The 25,277-nt window shown below is 43.7% G+C and overlaps 1 protein-coding gene across 4 annotated transcripts in view; it reads right to left on the reverse strand.

Annotated features, from left to right (window-relative positions):
• The window catches only part of LOC137302560 (E3 ubiquitin-protein ligase RNF13-like), a 107,903-nt gene that overhangs the window by 22,114 nt on the left and 60,512 nt on the right, over nt 1–25,277 (reverse strand). The gene's annotated exons all lie outside the window — the stretch shown is intronic.

The raw sequence follows: 25,277 nt of genomic DNA on the forward strand, positions 1-25,277 counted from the left end.
TACAGAGAGGTGCAAAAACCATAGAGTTGTGATAACTGGGGGACTTCAACAACCCTAATATAGACTGGGATAGTAATAATATAACAGGCAAAGAGGAGGAGGAATTTTTGAAGTGCATTCAGGAGAACTTTCTTGTCCAGTACGTTTCCGGCCCAACGAGGAAGGAGACATTACTGGATTTAGTTCTGGGGAATGAGGTGAGCCAAGTGGAGCAAGTGTCAGTGGGGGAACGTTTAGGGACCAGCGATCATAGTATCATAAGGTTTAGAATAGCTATGGAAAAGGACATGGACCACTCTAAAGTAAAAATACTCAATTGGAGGAGGGCCAATTTCAGTGGGATGAGAACAGATCTGGCCCGGGTAAATTAGCAGGCAAAACTGTAATTGAACAATGGGAACCTTTAAAGAGGAGGTGGTTCAGGTACAGTCTAGGTACATTCCCACACAGGATAAAGGTACGGCAACTAAAGCCAGAGCTCCCCGGATGACAAAAGAGATAGAGAGTAAGATGAAGCAGAAAAAAGTGGCGTTTGTCAGATGTCAGGTTGATAACACAAGTGAGAACCAGGCTGAATATAGAAAGTTCAGAGGGGAAGTGAAGAAGGAAATAAGAGGGGCAAAGAGAGAGTGAGAATAGACTGGCGGCAAATATAAAAAGGGAATCCAAAAGTCTTCTACAGACATGTAAACAGTAAAAGGAGGGACCAAAAAGGAGATCTACTCATGCAGGCAGAGGGAATGGCTGAGGTACTAAATGAGTACGTTGCATCTGTTTTTATCAAGGAAGAAGATGCTGACAGAGTCTCCATAAAGGAAGATATAGTTGAGATACTGGATGGGCTAAAAATTGATAAAGAGGAAGTTCCAGAAAGGCTAGCTGTACTTAAAGTAGATAAGTCACCCGGGCCGGATGGGATGCATCCTAGGTTGCTGAGGGAAGTAAGGGTGGACATTGTAGAGGTACTGGCCATAATCTTCCAAACATCCTTAGATACAGGGGTGGTGCCAGAGGACTGGAGAATTGCAAATGTTACAACCGTGTTCAAAAGAGGGTGTAATGATAAACCCAGCAACAAGCCAGTCAGTTTAACCTCGGTGGTGGGGAAACTTTTAGAAACGATAATCCGGGACAAAATTAGCAGTCTCTTGGACAAGTGTGGATTAACTAACAAATCCGTGCTGTCTTTCCCTAAAGGCAAATCATGTTTAACTAACTTGATAACAGTTTTTTGATAAGGTAACAGAGAGAGTAGATGAGGGCAATGCGGTTGATGTGGTGTATATGGACTTTCAAAAGGCGTTTGATAAAGTGCCACACAATAGGCTCGTCATCAAGATTGAAGCCCATGGACTAAAGGGATCAGTGGCAGCATGGATACAAAATTAGCTTAATAATAGGAAGCAGAAAGTAATGGTGAATGGTTGTTTTTCAGACAGGAGGGAGGTGTACAGTGGTGTTCCCCAGGGGTTGGTATTAGGACCACTGCTTTTCTAGATATATACTAATGACTTGGATGCAGAGAGCACAATTTCAAAATTTGCAGATGACACAAAACTTGAAAGTGTAGTGAACAGTGAGGAGGATAGCGATAGACTTCAAGAGGATATAGACAGGCTGGTGGCATGGGCGGACACGTGGCAGATGCAATTTAACGCAGAAAAATGCGAAGTAATACATTTCGGTAGGAAGAACGAGGCGAGCCAATATAAACTAGAGGGCACAATTCTAAAGGGGGTACAGGAACAGAGGGATCTGGGGGTACATGTGCACAAATTGTTGACGGTGACAGAGCAGGTTGAGAAAGCAGTTAAACAAAAGCATACAGGATCCTGGGCTTTATAAATAGAAGCGTGGAGTACAAAAGCAAGGAAGTCATGATGAACCTTTATAAAACACTGGTTCGACCACAACTGGAGTATTGTGTCCAGTTCTGGGCACCGCACTTTAGGAAAGATGTGAAGGCCTTAGAGAGGGTGCAGAAGAGATTTACTAGAATGATTCCAGGGATGAGGGACTTTAGTTATGTGGATAGACTGGAGAAGCTGGGGTTGTTCTCCTTGGAACAGAAAAGATTGAGAGGAGATTTAACAGAGATATTTAAAATCATGAACGGTCTAGACACTTTGGATAGAAACTGTTCCCATTGGCAGAAGGGTCAAGAACCAGAGGACATAGATTTAAGGTGATTGGCAAAAGACCCAAAGGTGACATGAGGAAAAACTTTTTTACACAGAGAGTGGTTAGGATCTGGAATGCACTGCCAGGGTGGGCGGTGGAGGTAGATTCAATCATGGCTTTTAAAAGGGAACTGGATAAGTACTTGAAAGGAAAACATCTGCAGAGCTACGGGGATAGGGCGGGGGAGTGGGACTAGCTGGATTGCTTATGCATAAAGCCAACATGGACTCGATGGGCCAAATGGCCTCCTTCCCGCTGTAACCTTTCTATGATTCTATAAAATGACTAAATGCAGTTTCACAGGTTAATAAGGCCATAAAAAAAAGCAAACCAAGCACTGGGGTTCATTTCTGGAGAGATAGAATTCAAAAGCAGGGAAATTATGTTAAACTTGTATAGACCCGTGGTAAGACCACATGTGGAGTACTGTGAACAGTTCTGGTCTCCATATTATAAAAAGGATATAGAGGCATTAGGGATTTAAAGAGCAAAAAAGATTTACTAGGATGATATCAAAACTGAGAGGTTAGAACTATCAGGAAAGATTGAACAGTCTGGGGTTCTTTTCTCTGGAAAAAAGACTGAGGGGTGATCTGGTAGAGGTCTTTAAGATTATGAAAGGTTTGATAGGGTAGATGTAGAAAAGATGTTTCCACTTGTGTGGGAACCAGAACTAGGGGCCATAAATATAAGATAATCACTAATAAATCCAATAGGGAATTCAGGAGAAATTTCTTTACCCAGAGAGTGGTGAGAATGTGGAACTCGCTCCCACAAGGAGTGCGACTAACATAGATGCATTTAAGGGGAAGCTAGATAAACACATGAGGGAGAAAGGAATTTAAGGATATGTTTATAGGGTTAGATGAAGAAGAGGGGGAGGAGGCTCGTGTGGAGCATAAACACCTGCATGGACCTGCTGGGCCAAAAGGCCTGTTTGTGTTGTACATTCTATATATTATGCAAAAACAAAGCAGCAAAGCAGCAGACTTCACACCATCTTACTGTACTCAGTCTCATCTGAACACAACCAGCTGGAAAGGCAGCACAGAATCCCTTTCATGAAAATGTAAAGGACAGGCTGACGGTTACATTTTAACTACTCAGGGGAAAGCTTCTGATGAAATTATCAACCCCGAAGCTTTTAATCAAATATGAATGTGTTTATGGGATAATACACAAACTGCTGAGGGCTAAAAGAACAAACTGCAAGCAGAAAACAGGCGGTTTATCATCGTTGTCTCAACTCTCTAAGATGAGTCGCACTGAAACGTTTCACTGTTGCTCTGACACTCAGTGGATATATGCACCGCGGTTACATGCACCGCGCGACGCGACGCGGTATGGAGCCACACAGGTCAGGGGGTCTCATACTCCGTTCCTGCTTGGTGCCAAGTTATCTGATGTTAGTTGGGGCGGCGGGGGCACAATACCTGGCCTCAATGCTCCTGGGTCATGACACGGAATTGTCTCTGGTTCCCACTCCTGATGGCTATTCAACGATCCCTACTGGAAAGTGTGGGCAAAGAGCAGGATTGGGCTTGCTTCAATAACCTTCTAACATTCACTAACCAAGCTCACACAGGACAAATGGTCACTTGGATGAGGCTCTGGAGGGCGGCTGGTGACCGTGGAACTCTAACAACAGCCAGCTCCTTCAGAGGAGGAGAGAAGAAAAAAGTCAACTGTTCATGTTTTATAGCACACTATTGCGAGATGAAGCAGTCTGTACATGTAATTCTAGTATAAGGTTATGACAGTTCTCCATGCTGAGCAGAATAGAGGAAGGTTGCTTATTTTTTAAAATAGACCCCACTCTCAGGCTGTACTGACCATTTATACTGGCAATATGTTAGATTCTGTTAAAATTAGCATGTTAAACTAGAATATATTCTGATCCCTGCAGCAGTAAATGTTAGACTAGAAGGAATATATTCTGTAGATCTGATCTCTGTAGCAGGCCTCCGTTGACCTAAAAAGGCTTTTTTTGTTTAAAAAAAGCTGCTTCTTGGAACCACACAGGAAATGGAACAAGAACCAAGAATTCACGCAGACTGTGCACTCTGTAAAACATGTCATATCCTGTGAAGCTTGCTGAAACTATTCATACCTTTCAGGGGTTGGGCAGTGACAAAAATCTTAAAACAAGCCAAAAATTTTGAAACAACAAAAGAAGACAGCTCCCAACACATCCCAGCCTCCTCACCCCATGTGTGTAACGAGTATAGAATGCTTTTTATTCCACTCCTTTCCTGAAAATAGCCTTCATGCTGGGGTCGCACGTACATTAGCCCTCTGGTATGTCAGCCAAGTGACCCACGTGAAGCTGGACAGTGAGTGCTGGTGGTATGTTCGAGCAGGAGTATGGGCACCTCATCACAAAAATACTGGATCTGGTTCTCGCCTAAAATCCATGCACACGGGTCCGCTGGTCACAGAATACCAGTCAGGAACCCCAGCGGATTTTCTCTCTCCCTAGCCTGAGGATGCAGAGGCCATTCATCCACATCCATTGCTGTAGTTGAGGCGAATGGCATTGATGAATTTAAAGGGAAGATAGATAAGTACATTAATGTACAGTAATTGAACAGTGGGAGGCCTTCAAGGAGGAGATGGTTTGGGTACAGAGTAGATACATCCCTATGAGGGGGAAAGGAAGGGTATCCAAAAGCTAGAGCTCCCTGGATGACTAAAGACATAGAGATTAAAATGAAACAGAAAAAGGAGACTTATGACAAAGGTTCATAATACTGTAGAGAACCAGGCTGAATACATAAAATACAGAGATCTAAAAAGGAAATAAGAGGGGCAAAGAGACTATGAGAATAGATTAGCGGCTAACAATAAAGAGAATCCAAAAGTCTTTTATAAACATATAAATAGCAAAAGAGTTGTCAAAGGAAGGATGAAACTGAATAGGGACAAAAAAGGAGATCTTCGTGAGGAGGCAGCGGGCATGACCGAGGTACTAAATGAATTCTTCACATCGGTCTTCACTAGAGAAGAGGATGCTGCCATTGTAGCAGCAAAGGAGGAGGTAGTAGCAATATTGGATAGGATAAAAATAGATAAAGAGGAGGTATTTAAAGGTGGGCAGTACTCAAAGTAGAAAAGACAGCCAGTCCAGATGGGATGCATCCTAGGTTACTGAGAGAAGGGTGGAAATTGCATAGGTTGTGGCCACAATCTTCCAATCCTCCTTAGAAACATAGAAAACAGGAGCAGGAATAGGCCATTCGGCCCTTCGAGCCTGCTCCGCCATTCAACATGATCATGGCTGATCCTCTATCTCAATACCATATTCCCACTCTCTCCCCATACCCCTTGATGCCTTTTGTGTCTAGAAATCTATCTAGCTGCTTCTTAAATATATTCAGTGACTTGGCCTCCACAGCCTTCTGTGGTAGAGAATTCCACAGGTTCACCACCCTCTGAGTGAAGACATTTCTCCTCATCTCAGTCCTAAATGTCCTACCCCGTATCCTGAGACTATGTCCGCAGCCAGGGGAAACATCCTCCCTGCATCCAATCTGTCTAGCGCTGTCGGAATTTTATATGTTTCAATGAAATCCCCTCTCATTCTAAGCTCGAGTGAATACAGGCCTAGTCAACCCAATCTCTCCTCATACGACAGTCCTGCCATCCCAGGAATCAGTCTGGTGAACCTTCGTTGCACTCCCTCTATAGCAAGTATATCCTTTCTTAGGTAAGGAGACCAAAACTGCGCACAATACTCCAGATGTGGTCTCAGCAAGGCCCTGTATAACTGCAGTAAGACACCCTTACTCCTGTACTCAAATCCTCTTGTGCTGAAGGCCAACATACCATTTGCCTTCCTAACTGCTTGCTGCACCTGCATGTTTACTTTCAGTGACTGGTGTACAAGGACACCCAGGTCCCTTTGTACATCAACATTTCCCAATCTATCACCATTTAAATAATACTCAGTCTTTCTGTTTTTCCTTCCGAAGTGGATAACTTCACATTTATCCACATTATACTGCATCGGCCATGTATTTGCCCACTCACTCAACTTGTCTAAATCGACTTGAAGCCTCTTTGCATCTTCCTCACAACTCACAATCCCACCTAGTTTTGCGTCGTCAGCAAACTTAGAAATATTATATTTGGTTCCCTCATTGATATATATTGTGAATAGCTGGGGCCCAAGCACTTATCCCTGCGATACCCCACTAGTCACTGCCTGACACCCTGAAAAAGACCCATTTATTCCTACTCTCGGTTTCCTGTCTGTTAACCAATTTTCAATCCATGCCAGTATATTACCCTCAATCCCATGTGCTTTAATTTTGCACACTAACCTCTTATGTGGGACTTTTTCAAAGGCTTTCTGAAAATCCAAATACACCACATCCCTTATCCATTCTACCAGTTACATCCTCAAAAAACTCCAATAGGTTTGTCAAACACGATTTCCCTTTCATAAATCCATGTTGACTTTGTCTAGTCCCGTTGATATTTTCTAAGTGTCCTGTTATCACATCCTTTATAATAGACTCTAGCATTTTCCCTACTACAGATGTTAGGCTAACCGGTCTCTAGTTCCCTGTTTTCTCTCTCCCTCCTTTTTCAAATAGTGAGGTTACATTTGCCACCCTCCAATCTGCAGGAACTTTTCCATAATCTATAGAATTTTGGAAGATGACAACTAATGCATCCACTATTTCCATGGCTACCTCTTTTAGTACTCTGGGATGCAGGATTATCAGGCCCCTGGGGATTTATTGGCTTTTGATCCCATTAATTTCTCCAGCACTATTTTTTTTTACTAACACTAATTTCCTTTAATTCCTCCTTCTCATTAGTCCCTTAGTTCCCTAGGATTTCTGGGAAGTTATTTGTGTCCTCTTCCGTGAAGACAGAACCAAAGTATTTGTTTAATTGCTCTGCCATTTCCCTGTTCCCCATTATAAATTCTCCCGTTTCTGACTGTAAGGGACCTACAGATATGGGAACAGCGCCAGAGGACTGGAGGATTGCAAATGTTACACCCCTATTCAAAAAAGGGGAGAGTGATAAACCCGGCAATTACAGGCCAGTCAGCTTAATGTCGGTGGTGGTGAAACTTTTATAGACAATAACCCAGGACAAAATTAATTAGCACTTGGAAAAGTATGGGCTAATAAATGAAACTCAGCATGGACTTGTTAAAGGAAAATAGTGTTTGACTAACTTGATTGAGTTCTTTAATGAAGTAATGGAGAGGGTTGATGAGGGTAGTCCGGTTGATGTTGTGTATGTGGACTTTCAAGAGGCATTTGATATGATACCACATAATAGACTTGTTAGCAAAATTAAAGCCCATGGGATTAAAGGGACAGTGGCAGCGTGGATCAAAAATTAGCTAAAGGACAGAAAGCAGAGAGCAGTGGTGAACAGTTGTTTTTCAGACTGGAGGGAAGTTTACAGTGGTGTTCCCCATGGGTCAGTATTAGGACCACTGCTCTTTTTGATATATATTAATGACCTGGACTTGGGTATAGAGGGTATAATTTTAAAGTTTGCAGATGATACGAAACTCGGAAATGCAGTAAACAATGTGAAGGATAGTAATAGACTTCAGAAGGACATAGACAGACTGGTGAAATGGGCAGACACGTGGCAGATGAAATTTAATGCAGAGAATGTGAAGTGATACATTTTGGTAGGAAGAATGAGAAGAAGCAATATAAACTAAATGGTACAATTTTAAAGGAAGTGCAGGAACAGAGAGACCTGGGGGTGTATGTACACAAATCTTTGAAGGTGGCAGGACAAGTTGAGAAGGCTGTTAAAAAAGCATACGGGATCCTGGGCTTTATTAATAGAGGCATAGAGTACAAATGCAAGGAAGTTATGGTAAACCTTTATAAAACACTGGTTAGGCCTCAGCTGGAGTAGTGTGTTCAATTCTTGGCACCACACTTTAAGAAAGATGCCAAGGCCTTGCAGAGGGTGCAGAAGAGATTCACTAGAATGATGCCAGGGATGAGGACTTCAGTTATGTGGAGAAGCTGGGGTTGTTCTTCTCTGTTCCAAGGAGGTTAAGGGGAGATTTGATAGAGGTGTTCAAAATCATGAACAGTTTTGACAGAGCGAATAAGGAGAAACTGTTTCCAGTGACAGAACCAGAGGACACAGATTTAAAGGTGATCGGCAAAAGAACCAGAGGCGACATGAGGAAGGGCCGGCATAGGCACGATGGGCCAAATGGCCCCCCTCCTGTGCTGTATACCTACAATGATACATGAGGGAGAAAGGAAATGCATAGAATTAACAGCACAGAAACATGCCATTCGGCCCAACAGGTCCATGCCAGGGTTGATGCTCCACATGAGCCTCCTTCTACCCCTCTTCATCTCACCCTATCAGGATAACTCTCCATCTCTTTCTCCCTCATGTGCTTATCTAGCTTCCCCTTAACTGTAGCAGTGCAGGGTGAGGCCATCAAGGAGAGCATCGGAGAAGTCATCCCTCAAGGTGGTGAGCTTCAGCAATGGTGGGAAAGAGATACAGCCATAATTGGACAATGCTCAGGAGACGGGCGTGAGCTCTCTGACTGCATGCGGGGCAAAAAGCTCAGCTGGTGGAGGTTTTACACCTCTGGATTTAGACTCGGGGGGGGTGGGGGGGGAGGAGGAGGTAGTCAATAAGGGACGCATCGCTGGTGAGAATTTAGGAAGATGGCTTTTGACACTCTGCTTAGAAGGTTATGGTGATAGGGTTCGATGAAGAGGGGTGGGACAAATACCGGCATGGATCAGTTGGGCCAAATGGCCCATTTCTGTGCTGTACATTCTATGTAATTCTATGTATGTAATGTCCAGTTAGCTCAGTACATATCCTAAGTATCGAACCTGCAGCCTACCTGGTCCATATGGCTCAATCCCCCACCACAATGTAAATTTACCTTCAGCCAATTAGGGAATGTGTTCTTTCATCCACATTTAACTCCTGCCCCACCCTTACACAAATGGTATTTGACAATCAGTTTATTTAGTATGAAGTAAATTAAACTACTCACCGTATCCAAAAGCTAACAGACATTTTGGTTGCTGTGATTTTCAGAAGCAGCATAAGTGTCATGCCACTTTGTTACTTTGCCAACATTCATCTACCTGACGAAGGAGGAAGCCTGAGAAAGCTTGTGAATTTAAAATAAAATTGCTGGACTATAACTTGGTGTTGTAAAATTGTTTACAATTGTCAACCCCAGTCCATCACCGGCATCTCCACATCAGAACATTCATCTATACTAAGGCCCATTCCTGCTAGTCTCATTTGCATGCCATCCTTTGGCATTCTCACTTCCTCACACATCTGATTTCAATCCTGCTATTCCATCCTTCCTAGGCCCTACTGGCCAAGCACATGCAGTCCCTCATACATACATGCAGTCCCTCATACATAAATGCAGCGTGGGAGGGGAAAATCCCCACCAAGTCAAAATTGAGTGAAAAAGACCAGGACATATGGGCAGGGTGGGGACAGTTACCAAGATAAGAGCTCTATACACAAATGCACATAGCATAAGAAATAAAATGAGTTAGAAGCACAAATTCAGCAAAGGGTATGGTGCAAACTTCAAAGGGATGAGAAATAAATTGACCAGAGTAAACTGGGTTGAACTGTTAATGGGTAAACCTACTGACAAACAGTGGAGGTATGATACAAAACCAGACCATCCATGTTCTGCCCTAGGACAGGTCCTAACTCAAGTCTCACATACGAGATTCCTAAGCCACTTACTAGGTGAGAGGAGCTGAGGTGGTTTTCCCTTTGCCTTCCTCACAATTTTTAATCTTTGGAGTACCTTCTCCTCGGTGGACTGTAACCAAGGCTAAAGAGCCAACCTACCCTTTACAATGGGGGAGGGGGCAATCACACCCATCAGATGGACATCACCCCATTTTTCAGAGCCGGCAGGTCCCACTCCTCTCGCCGGGACTGTCTGGAGTGGGGCCCAAACACAACCCTTCTGATTCAGAGGTGTCAATACTACCACGGAACCAGTGGTCACTCAGTCCAGGCGCGAGTACCCCACTGATGTCAACCATACTCTGGTCTCCACTCATTGGTGCTGTCTGGAGTGGGGCTCAAACCCAACCCTTCTGATTCAGAGGCGGATATGGTATCACTGGGCCATTAGAGCTGATGGCAAACTCACCTCTGTAACCTCATCCTACCAATCAACAGGGTAGTGAGAATTTGACCGTTTCTAATATGACTAAGCAAGATGTAAAGAGGAAGTTATATCCACCCAGCAGCTCAGCTAAAGGCTGAGGTGAATGTTGCAATTAGACAAAGTTAACAAACATCAATACTTCTTAAATGGTGAGAAACTATTAAATGTTGGTGTTCTGAGAGACTTGGGTGTCCTTGTACGAGAAACATAAAAAGTTAGTATGCGGGTACAGCAGGCAATTAGGAAAGCAAATGGCATGTTGGCCTTTATTGCAAGGGGGTTGGAGTACAAGAGTAAGGAAGTCTTACTACAGCTGTACAGGGCTTTAGTGACACCTCACCTGGAGTATTGTTTACAGTTTCGGTCTCCTTATCTAAGGAAGGATATACTTGCCTTGGAGGCGGTACAACAAAGGTTCACTAGATTAATTCCTGGGATGAGAGAGTTGTCCTATGAGGAGAGGTTGAGTAGAATGGACCTATACTCTCTGGAGTTTAGAAGAATGAGAGGTGATCTCATTGAAACATATAAGATTATTAGGGGACTTGACAGGGTTGATGCTGAGAGATTGTTTCCCCTGACTAGAGAGTCTAGAACTAGAGGGTATAGTCTCAGGATAAGGGGTCGGCCATTCAAGACTGAGATGAGGAGGAATTTCTCCACGCAGAGCGTTGTGAATCTTTGGAATTCTCTACCCCAGAGGGCTGTGGATGCTGGGTCATTGAATATATTCAAGAACGAGATGGATAGATTTTTGCACTCTAGGGGTATGGGGATCGGGCAGGAAAGTGAAGTTGAGGTCAAAGATCAGCCATGATCCAATTGAATGGCGGAGCAGGCTCGAGGGGCCGTATGGACTACTCCTGCTCCTATTTCTTATGTTCTTATGTAATAGGTCAGTACAGTACAAGCAAATAAAACTGGTACTTGAATTTGATTATTCAGTTACTTCTATTACAATGGAGGTTACTGTAATACTTTATCTGGACATCTCCGACAGTCCATTGGGTGTTCAAGGCTGGCCAATGGCTCCATTTCACACAATCTAAATGGTGCCTTGAAGCAGTAGTCACTTTCTAAATAACGAGGCCCCAAGGGTTAAAATTGGAGGAATGCTAAGTATCCGAGTACAATGCCCGATTATTCATGGCAGTGGACCCTCAGAAGGACATACGACTCTGCAGTAACAAAGGATACCATTTCCCAGGCCATTTCTTCTATTCCTCTTAAATGCCGACTATTGCTGGGGTATGTTTCTACACTGCAGTCACCTTCTAGCACCTCTCGTGGTGGCCATCCACGCGTGGGTCCAGTGTCAGCAGGGTACAGTATTTAACCATGGAGAGGAATGGTCTTTAGCTCAAACAGGAGTCCCACCATTCTCATGCTGACCCAATGTACCACCTGGCCACTCATTAAACTAATGTACATACTCCAGCAGATTGAAGCTTATCTTTTTTTTAAGCCATCAACAGCAAAAAAAAATAAAAATTGAAATATTCAATTGCATAAAGGAAGGACATACTTGCACTGGAGACAGTTCAGAGAAGGTTCACTAGGTTGATTCCGGGTATGGAAGGGTTGTCTTATGAGGAAAGATTGAACAGGTTGGGTCTATACTCATTGGAGTTCAGAAGAATGAGAGGAGATCTTATTGAAACGTACAAATTCTGAGGGGACTCGATAAGGTAGATGCTGAGAGGATGTTACCCCTCATGGGAGACTCTAAAATTAGGGGCCATAGTCTCAGAATAAGGGGTCGCCCGTTTAAAACGGAAACGAGGAGGAATTTCTTCTCCCAGAGGGTCGTGAATCTTTGGAATTCTTTCCCCCAAAAAGCTGTGGAAGCTGAGTCATTGAATACATTCAAGGCTGAGTTAGACAAATTTTTGATCAGCAAGGGAGTCAAAGGATATGGGGAAAAGGCGGGAAAGTGGAGTTGAGGTAAAAATCAGATTAGCCATGATCTCATTAAATGGCGGAGCAGGCTACTCCTGCCCCTATCTCTTATGGTCTTCTTAAGGTCTTATGGTCATAAAGACAGAAATCCTAAATACAGGTTAATGGCCACAAAGCCATTTTGTTAAAGCCTATATTAAAAGGCAAAAATAGCAAATTTAGAAATCTGAAAATATAATTGACCCATGGCAATTAATCACCGATAGAATAGAAATGAGTGAACTGCAGACCTGTCGCCTTGTAAAACACTTAATGGAGTTTGTGAACTGAGTGTATTAATGGCTCAGTACACAAAAGCACCGGAGGGTGTAGTGCAGTGCCACACAGAGCAGCAGCATCCCAGTCTGTACAGAGTTAGGTACTCTTAGACACAGCAGTGGTTTGGTGCTACAACTAGCCTCATTGCCTTTGGTGGTGGTGGGATATCCAGCTTGGTCCTGGCCAGTTTTCAGTGACCCATGCTGGGCAAGGACAGGGCTCGGAATTGGCTGTAACGTCCTTCATGGTCAGATTTCCTGCAGACACTCATTGTCTAGACTCATGCAGGAGGTGGTGAGCTTCTGAAGGCTGTCAGGGCAAATGGAACCGTTTCGCTGCAAGCAGAGAGAGAAGGGGGTGGGGGAAAACGCACCATCTAATGCTGCACTGCAGCTGATAATAGCATTCGTTGCAGAGTGGGTTTATTCTCCCATCCCAGCATGGCGCAGCTGTGATTTTACTGACAGCACCAACAAAAAAGCTAAAATCAAATGATCAGTTTTATATGCATTCTACTCTAACTTTTAGTCACAGATCTCGGTGAGGAACTAAACCCCCTGAAGTTGCAGAGCTCTGCTACACTGCAAATGCAAAGTGAGAGGCAATGAAACTCAACCACTTCCTTTCTACTAGTGGCTGCAACATAGGAAGGAGAAGTAAACACTTCCTGTTTTTCAAAAAACAAGGGGAAGCTGATTTAAAGAGAGAGAGTGAAGCTATTGAAACACCATTCTGTTGGGAACTGGAAAATAGAACTGATAAATGAGCTGATTCATTAAATATTCTCTAAATTTATTTTTTTTGAATGCGCTACGGCCCTTTACACTACATACAAGCTCAGCTGTGAGTCCCACACAGACTTCTTACTGATACACACCCAGGTGGGGGCATAAAATGGTGTTCGCTATCAAGGGCTCGCTGCTCTTCACATAATGCTGTGAAGGAGAAACACACATTGAGCACCTGCCAAGGAGACTCAAACTCTTGAACCCAATCAAGTAATTGACAGAACAACCATCATCATATTCAAAAATTGCCCAACACATCCAGTCTCCACCTCTTCTGAAGGGGCCAATTACCTTCAATTACACATCCAAAATGGCCATTTTTTCATGAGAGGAACTTGGGAGCGAGTGTTGGCAGGCTATTTCACCTTGGAGGGCATCGCAGCCTGTTTTTACCCAACGTTCACACACACACAGAATGTGAGTTGGTGCAGGTGTGAGGGTACACCAAGTAGAGAAAGGGGCTTTGTATGATCTATACTGTCGAATTGGACAGGTCAGCAGAGCTATTTCCTGTTTTGTAACACTCATTCATATCTTCACAGCCCTCTTCATGTCAAGGATGTATCCTCTCATACTCTCCCATTACTCACTCTCTTATCGAGCTCCACTGACTTCCTGTCCACAGCATATCGTCCAAATGGACATCCCATCACACACCCTCTACTACCTTACGGTTTGTCCCTACTGCCTCTGTTCTACCATTAGTAGCCAATCTTTCATTCACCGTGTTCCTACCCACAGAACTCTCTCACCTTGCCTCTTTTCTCACTTCTCTCAAAAGCCTCTGAAAAACCTAGCTTTCTGACTGTACTTTTAGTCTCTTTCTCTCCCTTCTTCCTCCAATGTCCCACTTCTCTCATCTCCCCTTTTTTCCCCTTATTTGTAAGCATCAATCATTCCCAAAACTGTGTGTGTAAAAAAAAAGAAAAAAATAACGTGGAAAGGTTCAAGACCAAATGCGGGAGTAGTGTTGAATGAAGACAACAGTCAATCAGCCATATGTTACAGCAGGAAGCATTGCTGGGGTGAAGCAACAATTTGGGTAATGCAGTCACCCAGCCAGGGGAGCTCTTAAATGGTTAGAGCTTTCAGTAAACCTTGATGGGAATTATAAATCTGAAGGATGAGCATCAAAAACCTACATTGAATTATTCATGTTAGATAATTGTATCCTCTGATCACAAGCAGTGAAGATGTTCGGCATTGTGCGACAACGATCAAGTATTCTTGGAATCAGCAAGCAGCCCCACCTTGTTTCATGTAGCAAGGGAACCTCAAACAGAATAATGCTCCTGGCTGCACCTTGCTATCTGTTCAGAAGGGGGTTAGAAAGATATTAACAGCATTGCTTGTTTTTTTTTTGTTCAGAGGAGTTAGGGGAAGATACTTTGCTGTTCTAGAAGGATAGAATAATCACATATGGACTCCGGTTGGAGTGAGGCAGATAGGCTGAAGAGTCCATTCTTGCTCCAGAGTTGGTTCTGCCCCTTATACAGATCAGCCATGAACTAACTGAATGGCAGAGCAGGCTTGAGGGCCCGAATGGCCTACTCCTGTTTCAATGCCCCTTTCCTCACTGGAAACGTGTCCCAGTGTTCCTAAAGAGTCAGCACAAAAACAAACTGAAGAAACTCAAAATAAGAACATAAGAAATAGGAGCAGGAGTAGGCCATCCGGCCCCTCGAGCCTGCTCCGCCTTTCAACAAGATCATGGCTGATCTTCTACCTCAGCACCATTTTCCTGCACTATCCCCATATCCCTTGATGCCTTTAATATCTAGAAATCTATCGATCTCTGTTTTGAATGTACTCAATGACTGAGCCTCCACAGCCCTCTGGGGTAGAGAATTCCAAAGATTCACCGCCCTCAGTGAAGAAATTCCTCCTCATCTCAGGCCTAAATGGCCGACTCCTTATTCTGACACTGTGGCCCCTGGTTCTAGACTCCCCAGCCAGGGGAAACATTCTCCCTACATCTACCCGGTCGAGCCCTGTAAGAATTGTGTATGTTTCAATGAGATCACCTCTCATTCTTCTAAACTCTAGAGAATACAGGCCTCAATCTCTGCTCATACGACAATCCCGCCATCCCAGGAATCAGTCTGGTGAACCTTCACTGCACTCCCTCTATGGCAAGTATATCCTTTCTTAGGTAAGGAGACCAAAATTGTACACAATACTCCAGGTGTGGTCTCACCAAGCCCTATATAAAATTGCATTAAGACATCTTTACTCCTGTACTCAAATCCTCTTGTAATAAAGGCCAACATATCATTTGCCTTCCTAATTGCTTGCTGCACCTGCATGTTAGCTTTCAGTGACTCATGTTCAAAGGGACCTGGGTGTCCTTTGTACATCAACATTTCCCAATCTCTCACCATTTAAAAAATACTCTGCATTTCTGTTTTTCCTACCAAAGTGGATAACTTCACATTTTTCCACATTATATTCCATCTGCCATGTTCTTGCCCACTCACTGAGCCTGTCTATATCCCCTTGAAGCCTCTTTGCATCCTCCTCACAACTCACATTCCCACCTAGTTTTGTGTCATCAGCAAACTTGGAAATATTACATTTGGTCCCCTCATCCAAATCATTGATATATATTGTGAATAGCTGGGGCCCAAGCACTGATCCCTGCAGTACCCCACTAGTCACAGTCTGCCAACCTGAAAAAGACCCGTTTATTCCTACCTTCTGTTTGCTGTCTGTTAACCAATTCTCAATCCATGCCAGTATATTACCCCCAATTCCACGTGCTCTAACTTTGTTCACCAACCTCCTGTGTGGGACCTTATCGAAAGTCTTCTGAAAATTCAAATACATCACATCCACTGGTTCCCCCTTATCTATTCTACTGGTTACATCCTCAAAGAACTCCAGTAGGTTTGTCAAACATGATTTCCCTTTCATAAATCCATGTTGATTCTGCCAAATCCTATTATTATTTTCTAAGTGTCCTGTTATCACATCCTTTATAATAGATTCTAGCATTTTCCCTACTACTGATGTCATGCTAACAGGTCTGTAGTTCCTTGTTTTCTCTCTCCCTCCTTTCTTAAATAGTGGGGTTACATTTGCTACCCTCCAATCTGCAGGAACCGTTCCAGAATCTATAGAATTTTGGAAGATGACAACCAATGCATCCACTATCTCTATAGACACCTCTTTCAAAACACTGGGATGTAGATCATCAGGTCCTTGGGATTTATCGACTTTCACTCCCATTACTTTCTTTAGTACTATTTTTCTTTAATAATACTAATTTCCTTCAGTTCCTCATTCTCGCCAGCCCCTTGGTTCTCTAGTATTTCTGGGAGGTTTTTGTGTCTTCTTCTGTGAAGACAGGCACAAAGTATTTGTTTAATTTTTCTGCCATTTCCTTATTCCCCATTATAAATTCTCCCGTCTCTGTCTGTAAGGGACCCACATTTGCCTTCGCCAGACTTTTCCTTTTTACATACCTATAGAAGCTTTTACAGTCCGTTTTTATGTTTCTCGCTTGTTTACTCCCATATTCTATTTTCCCTCTTTATCAATTTCTTGGTCCTCCTTTGCTGAATTCTAAAATGCTCCCAATCCTCAGGCTTACTGCTTTTTCTGGCAACTTTATATGCCTGTTCCTTTGATTTAATACTATCTTTAATTTCTCTTGTTAGCCACGGTTGCACCACTTTTCCTGTTGGGTTTTTGTGCCTTAAAGGGAATATATATTTGTTGCAAATTATGTAATAATTCTTTAAATGCCAGCCATTGCCTGTCTATCATCATACCTTTTAATGTAGTTCCCCTATCAACCACAGCCAACTTGCGCCTCATACCTTCGTAGTTTCCTTTGTTTAGATTTAAGACCCTAGTTTCGGATTGAACTACATCACTTTCAGACTTAATGAAGAATTCGATCATATTATGGTCACTCTTCCCTAAGAGCTCCTTTACATCAAGATTATTAATTAATCCTTTCTCATTGCACAATACTAGATCTAAAGTAGCCTGTTCCCTAGTTGATTCCTCAACATACTAATCTAGAAAACCATCTCGTACACATTCCAGGAATTCGTCCTCCACAATATTACTGCTAATTTGGTTTGTCCAATCTATATGTAGATTAAAGTCCCCCATGATTACTGTATTACCCTTGTTACATGCTCTTCTAATTTCCTGCTTTATACCGTGCCCTACATTACCACTACTGTTTGGTGGCCTATAAACAACTCCCACCAATGTTTTCTGCCTCTTGCTGTTTCTTAGCTCCACCCAAACTGATTCTACATCTTGATCTTCTGAGCCAAGATCCTTTCTCACTATTGTACTGATCTTGTCCTTTATTAACAGCGCTACCCCACCTCCTTTTCCTTTTTGCCTGTCCTTCCTAAATGTCGAATATCCTTGAATATTCAGTTCCCAGCCTTGGTCACCCTGCAGCCACGTCACTGTAATGGCAATTAGATCATACCCATTTACTTCAATTTGTGCTGTCAATTTATCTACCTTGTTGCGAATGCTGCGTGCATTCAGATAAAGTGCCTTTGATTTTGCCTTATTTGCTGCTGGCCTTTGTTTCCTCTGCCTTCCAATTTCACTTACTACTTTTCTGCCTTCCACTTCCAGCACTGTTATTCTCCCTTCTGAATCACCTCTCAGGTTCCCAGCCCCCTGCCAAGTTAGTTTAAACCCTCCCCAACAGCACTAGCAAACCTCCCCACGAGGACATTGGTCCCGGCCCTGTTGAGGTGCAACCCGTCCGGCCTGGACAGGTCCCACCTCCCCCAGAACTGGTCCCAACGCTCCAGGAATCTAAAGCCCTCCCTCCTGCACCATCTCTCCAGCCATGCATTCATCTGCTCTATCCTCCTACTTCTATACTCACTAGCGCGTGACACTGGGAGTAATCTGGAAATTACTACCCTTGAGGTCTTGCTTGTTAATCTCTTTCCTAACTCCTTAAACTCTGCCTGCTGGACCTCATCCCTCTTTCTACCTATGTCGTTGGTACCGATATGGACTACGACCTCTGGCTGTTCACCCTCCCCGCCATAGAATGTTCTGCAGCCGCTCAGTGACATCCATGACCCTGGCACCAGGGAGGCAACATACCATCCTGGAATCACATTTGCGGCCGCAGAAATGCCTGTCTACTAACTATGGATTCCCATATCACTATTGCTCTCCTGACCTTTCTTCCCCCACCACCACCACTGGTACAGCTGAGCCACCCATGGTGCTGTGGACTTGTTTCTGGCTGCACTCCCCAGAGGAACCCTCTCCCCCACCAGTATTCAGAACTGAACACTGGTTGTAGAGTGAGATGCCTTCAGGGGATTCCTGAACTACCTGCCTGGTCCTCCGTGTCTGTCTGGCGGTCACCCAGTCCCTCTCTGCCTGCTCTTTTTTAAGCTGCGGGGTGACCACCTCCTGAAACATGCTAGCCACGTAGCTCTCAACCTCGCGGATGCATTGCAATGATGCCATTTGTTGCCCAAGCTCCGAAATTTGGAGCTCGAGCTCATCCAGCTGATGACTCTTGCTGCACTTATGGTTGTCCAGGACAACATTAAGTCAAAGGGGAAAAAAAAAGCAGAACAAAGGTATTTGCCTAAAATAAGTGTTGAAATGGATCCCCTTAAACTGTCTGAAGGATACTGTGTATAATGGTCTGTCCTTTACAATAGACTGGGAAGTTCAGTGCATTAAAAACAGCTGCACGATGCCTTGTTTTTTATTCTGTCTAATGATCCTGTGTATGTCACCAACTATAGCCCGGTTGGTTGCCTAAATTATGGGATGTTGTATACTGCTGGGGAAAGACTGGTCCATGTTAAAGACTTTCTTTTTGACTTTCCCCAACAGCACAACCTGCAAATGCCCCACTTGGTGTGGTACTAAACCACACAGACCAGGAAGGTCCCAGGTTGGATCCCTGGTGCATGCAGAATTACCTGATCTGATTTGGGGGCTTGGGCACCTGTCCTATTAACCTGGAGTGGCTGCAGAAAGTGAAGGGGAGAGACGACCTTAAAAAAAAAAATCATACCACGCATGAAAGGACTGTGCTTTGTTCCATTTTTGGTTATGCAATATAGAACAGCCTCCTACTTCAGCAAGGGGCCTCTACATTTTTTGTTAAACTTTACCCACACGGCAGTGGATGTCAAAGTAAGATCTGGATTGATTGACAGGCTGTAATCTTTCAATTACATTTGTTCTTGAAGGCCCTGAAATTGTTTTGGGACACTTGAGCATGAATGCTTATCGCATTTCATCCTCAATCATTTTAATAAAGCATTAACTAGTTCATAAAGGGTTAACGTCGCAATACGCCGAGTAAGAGATTTGATATGAATGTGTCATAAGAGCTTTAATATGAAAAGCTGTAAATATTCTGAGAATAACCTCGAGTATAGCTAACCCACTGATGGTGCCAGGCTGTGATGGGGAAGGGTTCACTGTGGAGATGGGAGCTCTGAGTTACTGAACCTATTCAGCTATCACTTTGCTCTGTATTTCAGCTCCATTTCTCTCCCCACCCCCAATAAGATAGGTTCTAATAAGCCAGTAACCTCACATAGCACAAAAGATGAATGCTGGGAAGCGGAGTTGCTGACGCATAGAGGAAGAGCCTGGGCTGATAACTACCTTTACCACAACCGCTCGCTTAACATACTGATTCTCGGGTTTCGAAATTAAACTTTACAAATCAGTAACCGAGTCTACTAGTGAGTCAAATATCTACCAACAAAGTTTCCCCACTAAAAAAAAGTTTCCACTCATTACCAATTTTGTTGAGCACCTTTTCCTCTCATTTTAAATAATGTTACTCCAGAGATCCTTTCACTGCACTGAACATTCCTTCAGCAGTATATCTTAAACTCTATTCATTTCTATTCTAACTATGGTTTTTAACTCTAGTTTTCTCTCCTCCTGTCCTGAAAGCTCTGGGATACCAGTTCTATGGGCACTGCTGCCCTCTTGTATTTCACCCCAGTTGTCATTCTGCTTGTGTAAGTCTAGACAATGAGTGTTGCAGGCTATTTGAACATGGGGCACCATAGCTGAGCCTAATCCTACTGTCAGTCAACGTCCACACACACGCACTTTCCAGAAGGACAGGAGTGGGATCTTTGGCTGATCCTAGCCCAGATCACTGAGGCCCAAGATAGCTAAAATAGCAGTTTGTGCACTGTGGTCAGCTAACTCAGGACAGACTAAGCATGAATCTGAGACCTTTTCAGCTTTGCATGCAATAATGCATTGAAGCCTCACACACAAGGTCAGGCGCAGCACTCAAGAGGTGCTAGTGGACAGGTGCAAAAAGCAATTAAAAAAGCTATTGGAATGTTGGCCTTCACCTCAAGGGGACTAGAATACAAAGGGGAGGAAGATATGCTTTCAGTTGTGTAGAGTCTTGGTTAGACCTCATCTGGAGTACCGCATTCAGTTTTGGGCACCACACCTCAGTAAGGCAACAACGGCCTTGGAGGGGGTGCAGCACAGATTCACCAGAATACTAGGACTTAAGGGTTAAATTATGAGGACTGGTTGCATAGTCTAGCCTCGTATTCCCTTGAGTATAGAAGATTTAGGAGTGAACTAATAGAGGTGTTTCAAATGATAAAAGGGATTCAGAGAAACTATTTCCTCTGGTGGGGTAGTCCAGAACAAGAGGGCATAACCTTAAAATTAGAACCAGGCCATTCAGGAGTATAATGAGGAATCACTTCTTCACATAAAGGGTAGCAGAAATCTGGAACTCTCCCTCAAAGGGCTGCGGATGCTGGGGGTCAATTGCAGCTTTCAAGACTGAGATAGATTTTTGTTGGGTAGGGATATGAAGCAAAGGCAGGTAAATGGAGTTAAGGTACAGATCAGCCATGATCTAATTCAATGATGGAACAGGCTCAAAGGGCAGAATGGCCTCCTCCTGTTCCTACACAACATTGAGTGCTCCCCCTGTAGGATTACATCTCATGTCTAAACCCCATACCTCAACCTCCCTGCTCTATTGAAGACCCAGTGCAAGCCCTGCACTGACAGCACCTGAGCTGAGATTAAATTTATAGCCAGTCAGGAGTTCAGTTTTAAAATGCTGGAGTTATCACTTCTGTACATCTCCTCTCTTCTCTCTTCCACCACACTTCCTCCTTCGGTTATGGGCAGGGCAGAGCAACCCAGGCCAGACACTACTCATCAAACTTTAATGGGCTGATGGGGGTCATATTTACAGAGCAAACCAGACAACACCACCCCAACAGTACTGCTGTCGAAATGTTCCATCCTGCAACCCTCTGCCCTCCAGATCTTACAGCCTTTTTCTCTTTCTAGCTATAATTACAATTCTTCCCTCTCACTAGCTAGGAACTGTAACACAGAATGTGACCATTGTTTGAGGCTGCGATTCCAACTCGGGGCCCCTGTGGATGGAGAGCCACATAATCGGAGCTAAAGGTTGGTCAATCTTCAATTAAGTTTTAGAATATCCTGCACGCGTGGCTTTCCGAGGCTTTCTGGTTTTGAAAAGAATGGCGAATTTGTCCACGAGTTTTAAGAGCTGCACGAGATTCGGGCCTTGAAAATACCCCTCACCCCTGCAGCCGTGCCAATGATTTTGGTAAATCCACAATAATCCTTTAAACCATCACATTCTGCATGCAGTTTTTACAGCTGGGAAAAATGGAAGGTTTAATAATTAGAATGTTTCTTCCCCAATTGTTCAGCATGTTTACTGAGTGAGTGCTGAATCACACCGGACAGGAAAGTTCTCGGTTCAAGGTTCTGTCCCTGGTCTATGCTGAGTTAGCAGATCTTAGCAGGCAATAAAATTGGCTTCAAGGCCTCTGCCCTATGGAAGGGAAATCATCCAGCGTTTGGGTTCTACTGCGATGCCCCCAAGGCTGAGCAGCATGCTAACTGGCACTCACCTGGCCAGTCTCACACCTGAATAAAAGGCAATTGGGATAAGGTACCCTAGAGTAGCTATCACCTATGGAACCAAACCCAACAAGTGTCAGCACCTTCAGGAAGTGATGCCGGTGATGGACTGGAAGAGAAGGGGAAAACTGGCAAGAAAAAAGATGTCAGTGTCCTCCTCACCGAGTCACATCTGGTCACTTCTCATTCACATAGGATCACACTTTTATTGTGGGCAATCTTGCATTACAAAAAAAAAAGTTTAAAACACTTAAAGTAACAAAAAACTGTTGGTGTGCGAGCAGCACAGAAACCATTGCTGCATGAAAGTCAGTTTGAGAAGGTGGGTAGGAAGTGTATTGGAACAAGATCGCCACCTGCAGACAGCTCTCCATAGTGCTCTACCCACACTGGAAGTCTCGGTCGAACAACTGGGTCAATTAAACCCCTCCTTAACACAAGTTGGAATAAAATGGTGTCAAGATGCATGGATCCCTTTTATTAAATTCTCCCACCTCTCAGAAAAAAAGTCATACCTAAATCTCAGGTGCAAAGTAAGCTTGCAGCTACACACATCACTCCAAATTACTTGGAAAATGTTTGAATAATCTGCGACTACATTTAGTAAGGTGTAAGCTGAAGCTGTTCTACAAGCAGTCACGATTTCACTTTAGAAAACACTAATGGGCTCCCGTGATGCACAGCCCAGCGTGGTACTGTCATAAAGACCATGAAGATTCTAGGTCCCATCATCAGTCTGGCTGAGTGAACTGTTCTCAGTTGGGGCAGCAGTTGAGACCACAAAACTGGTCTCCATACTTGGAGTGGGAGGAGCAATATCAGACCCGATGGTATTTAGTGATTCCTGCTCGAAAAGTGGACATCGTTTGTGGGCCTCTAATGACTGCACCGTCTGTGGTTTTTTAAAAATTCGTTCATGGGATGTGGGCGTCGCTGGTGAGGCCGGCATTTATTGCCCATCCCACAGCTGAATAGCCCACTCACATGAAGAATGGCCACCTGAAGACAGTACCGGAGGGCAATCATCTGTGGAACCGCACCCCACCACAAGTTAGAGCCTATAGGAAAGGTGGGGTAAATTGGGTTAAACCAGCTCACTGTTGTAGAACATGTTGGTGACCTATTGCGTCAGATTTTGCTGTAGCAGGGCATCTAAAAGGGTCTGCTGTTAGTTAGACTTTCCCTGGCATGTTTAAGTTTTTAAATTTGGTAAGTTGCTGAAAGTGCGAGCTGACAATGGGGCAGCAAGGGAAACAGGGCGTCTGGGACCGGAGTGAACAGGGTATCTCCTTAACCAACCAGATTGAAGGATTGTGAAATAAACAGCGCAAGGAATGAGAGGGTGGGTGAATTCAATGTCAAATCAGGTACAGAAAGAGAAATAAAGATTGGATTAAGAGAGAACACATAAGAACATAAGAAATAGGAGCAGGAGTTGGCCAGCTGGCCCCTCGAGCCTGCTCCGCCATTCAACAAGATCATGGCTGATCTTCTACCTCAATGCAATTTTCCTGCACTATCCCCATATCCCTTGATGCCTTTAATATCTAGAAATCTACCGATCTCTGTTTTGAATGTACTCAATGACTGAGCCTCCACAGCCCTCTGGGATAGAGAATTCCAAAGATTCACCACCCTCTGAGTGAAGAAATTTCTCCTCATCTCAGTCCTAAATGGCCAACCCCTTATTCTGAGACTGTGACCCCTGATTCTAGACTCCCCAGCGAGGGGAAACATCCTCCCTGCATCTACCCTGTCAAGCCCTGTAAGAATTGTGTATGTTTCAATGAGATCACCTCTCATTCTTCTAAACTCGAGGGATTGAGTAGACTAGGACTGTATTCTCTACTCATACGACAATCCCGCCATCCCAGGAATCAGTCAGGTGAACCTTCGTTGCACTCCCTCTATGGCAAGTATATCCTTTCTTAGGTAAGGAGACCAAAATTGTACACAATACTCCAGGTGCGGTCTCACCAAGGCCCATATAATTGCAGTAAGACATCTTTCCTCCTGTACTCAAATCCTCTTGTAATAAAGGCCAACATATCATTTGCCTTCCTAATTGCTTGCTGCACCTGCATGTTAGCTTTCAGTGATTCATGTACAAGGACACCCAGGCCCCTTTGAACATCAACATTTCCTGATCTCTTACCATTTAAAAAATACTCTGCATTTCTGTTTTTCCTACCAAAATGGATAACTTCACATTTTTCCACATTATATTCCATCTGCCATGTTCTTGCCCACTCACTTAGCCTGTCTATATCCCCTTGAAGCCTCTTTGCATCCTCCTCACAGCTCACATTCCCACCTAGTTTTGTGTCATCAGCAAACTTGGAAATGTTACATTTAGTTCCCTCATCCAAATCATTGATATAGATTGTGAATAGCTGGGGCCCAAGCACTGATCCATGTGATACCCCACTAGTCACAGAGAAAAAAAGAGAATGGAAAAATTTAAAAAAAGTTTAAATTTTACCTTTTTTAAATCTCCAACAATTAATACCTGAAGGAATGAGACTCCAGACCTTTAATAGTTAATTTTCGGTGCCAGAGAGATTGACTGGCATTAATTAACAGCTACCACATCATTAAAAGGTTACTTAGACTGAAATGGACAAAACTGAACTTTGTGGCGAGTTTAGTTTGTATCTACCGTGCAAATACAGCAACTTCACGCCATTCAATGCATTTCAATGGTGAGGCAGACGGTGAGATGGCATTTTCGCGAAGCTAACGGCAGACAGCAACGTTTGGATTTTTGAGTTTAATGGCACATCTCCCCCTCCCTTAAATAACGGCGAGCGCCATTAGCCACACCGTTATTTTGATAGCAAATTGTGGCCCAATACGACAATACACTGCCACTTGAGTCTGTTACTCTCCAATAATACATGAGTGTAGGTAGTTTCAAGTCACCTCCTGGTGGACTATGTTCACACAGCAGTACACATTAATTCTGCACTGACTATCAC

The sequence above is a fragment of the Heptranchias perlo genome, chromosome 35 (assembly GCF_035084215.1).
Source record: "Heptranchias perlo isolate sHepPer1 chromosome 35, sHepPer1.hap1, whole genome shotgun sequence".
NCBI classification, from domain to species: domain Eukaryota; kingdom Metazoa; phylum Chordata; class Chondrichthyes; order Hexanchiformes; family Hexanchidae; genus Heptranchias; species Heptranchias perlo.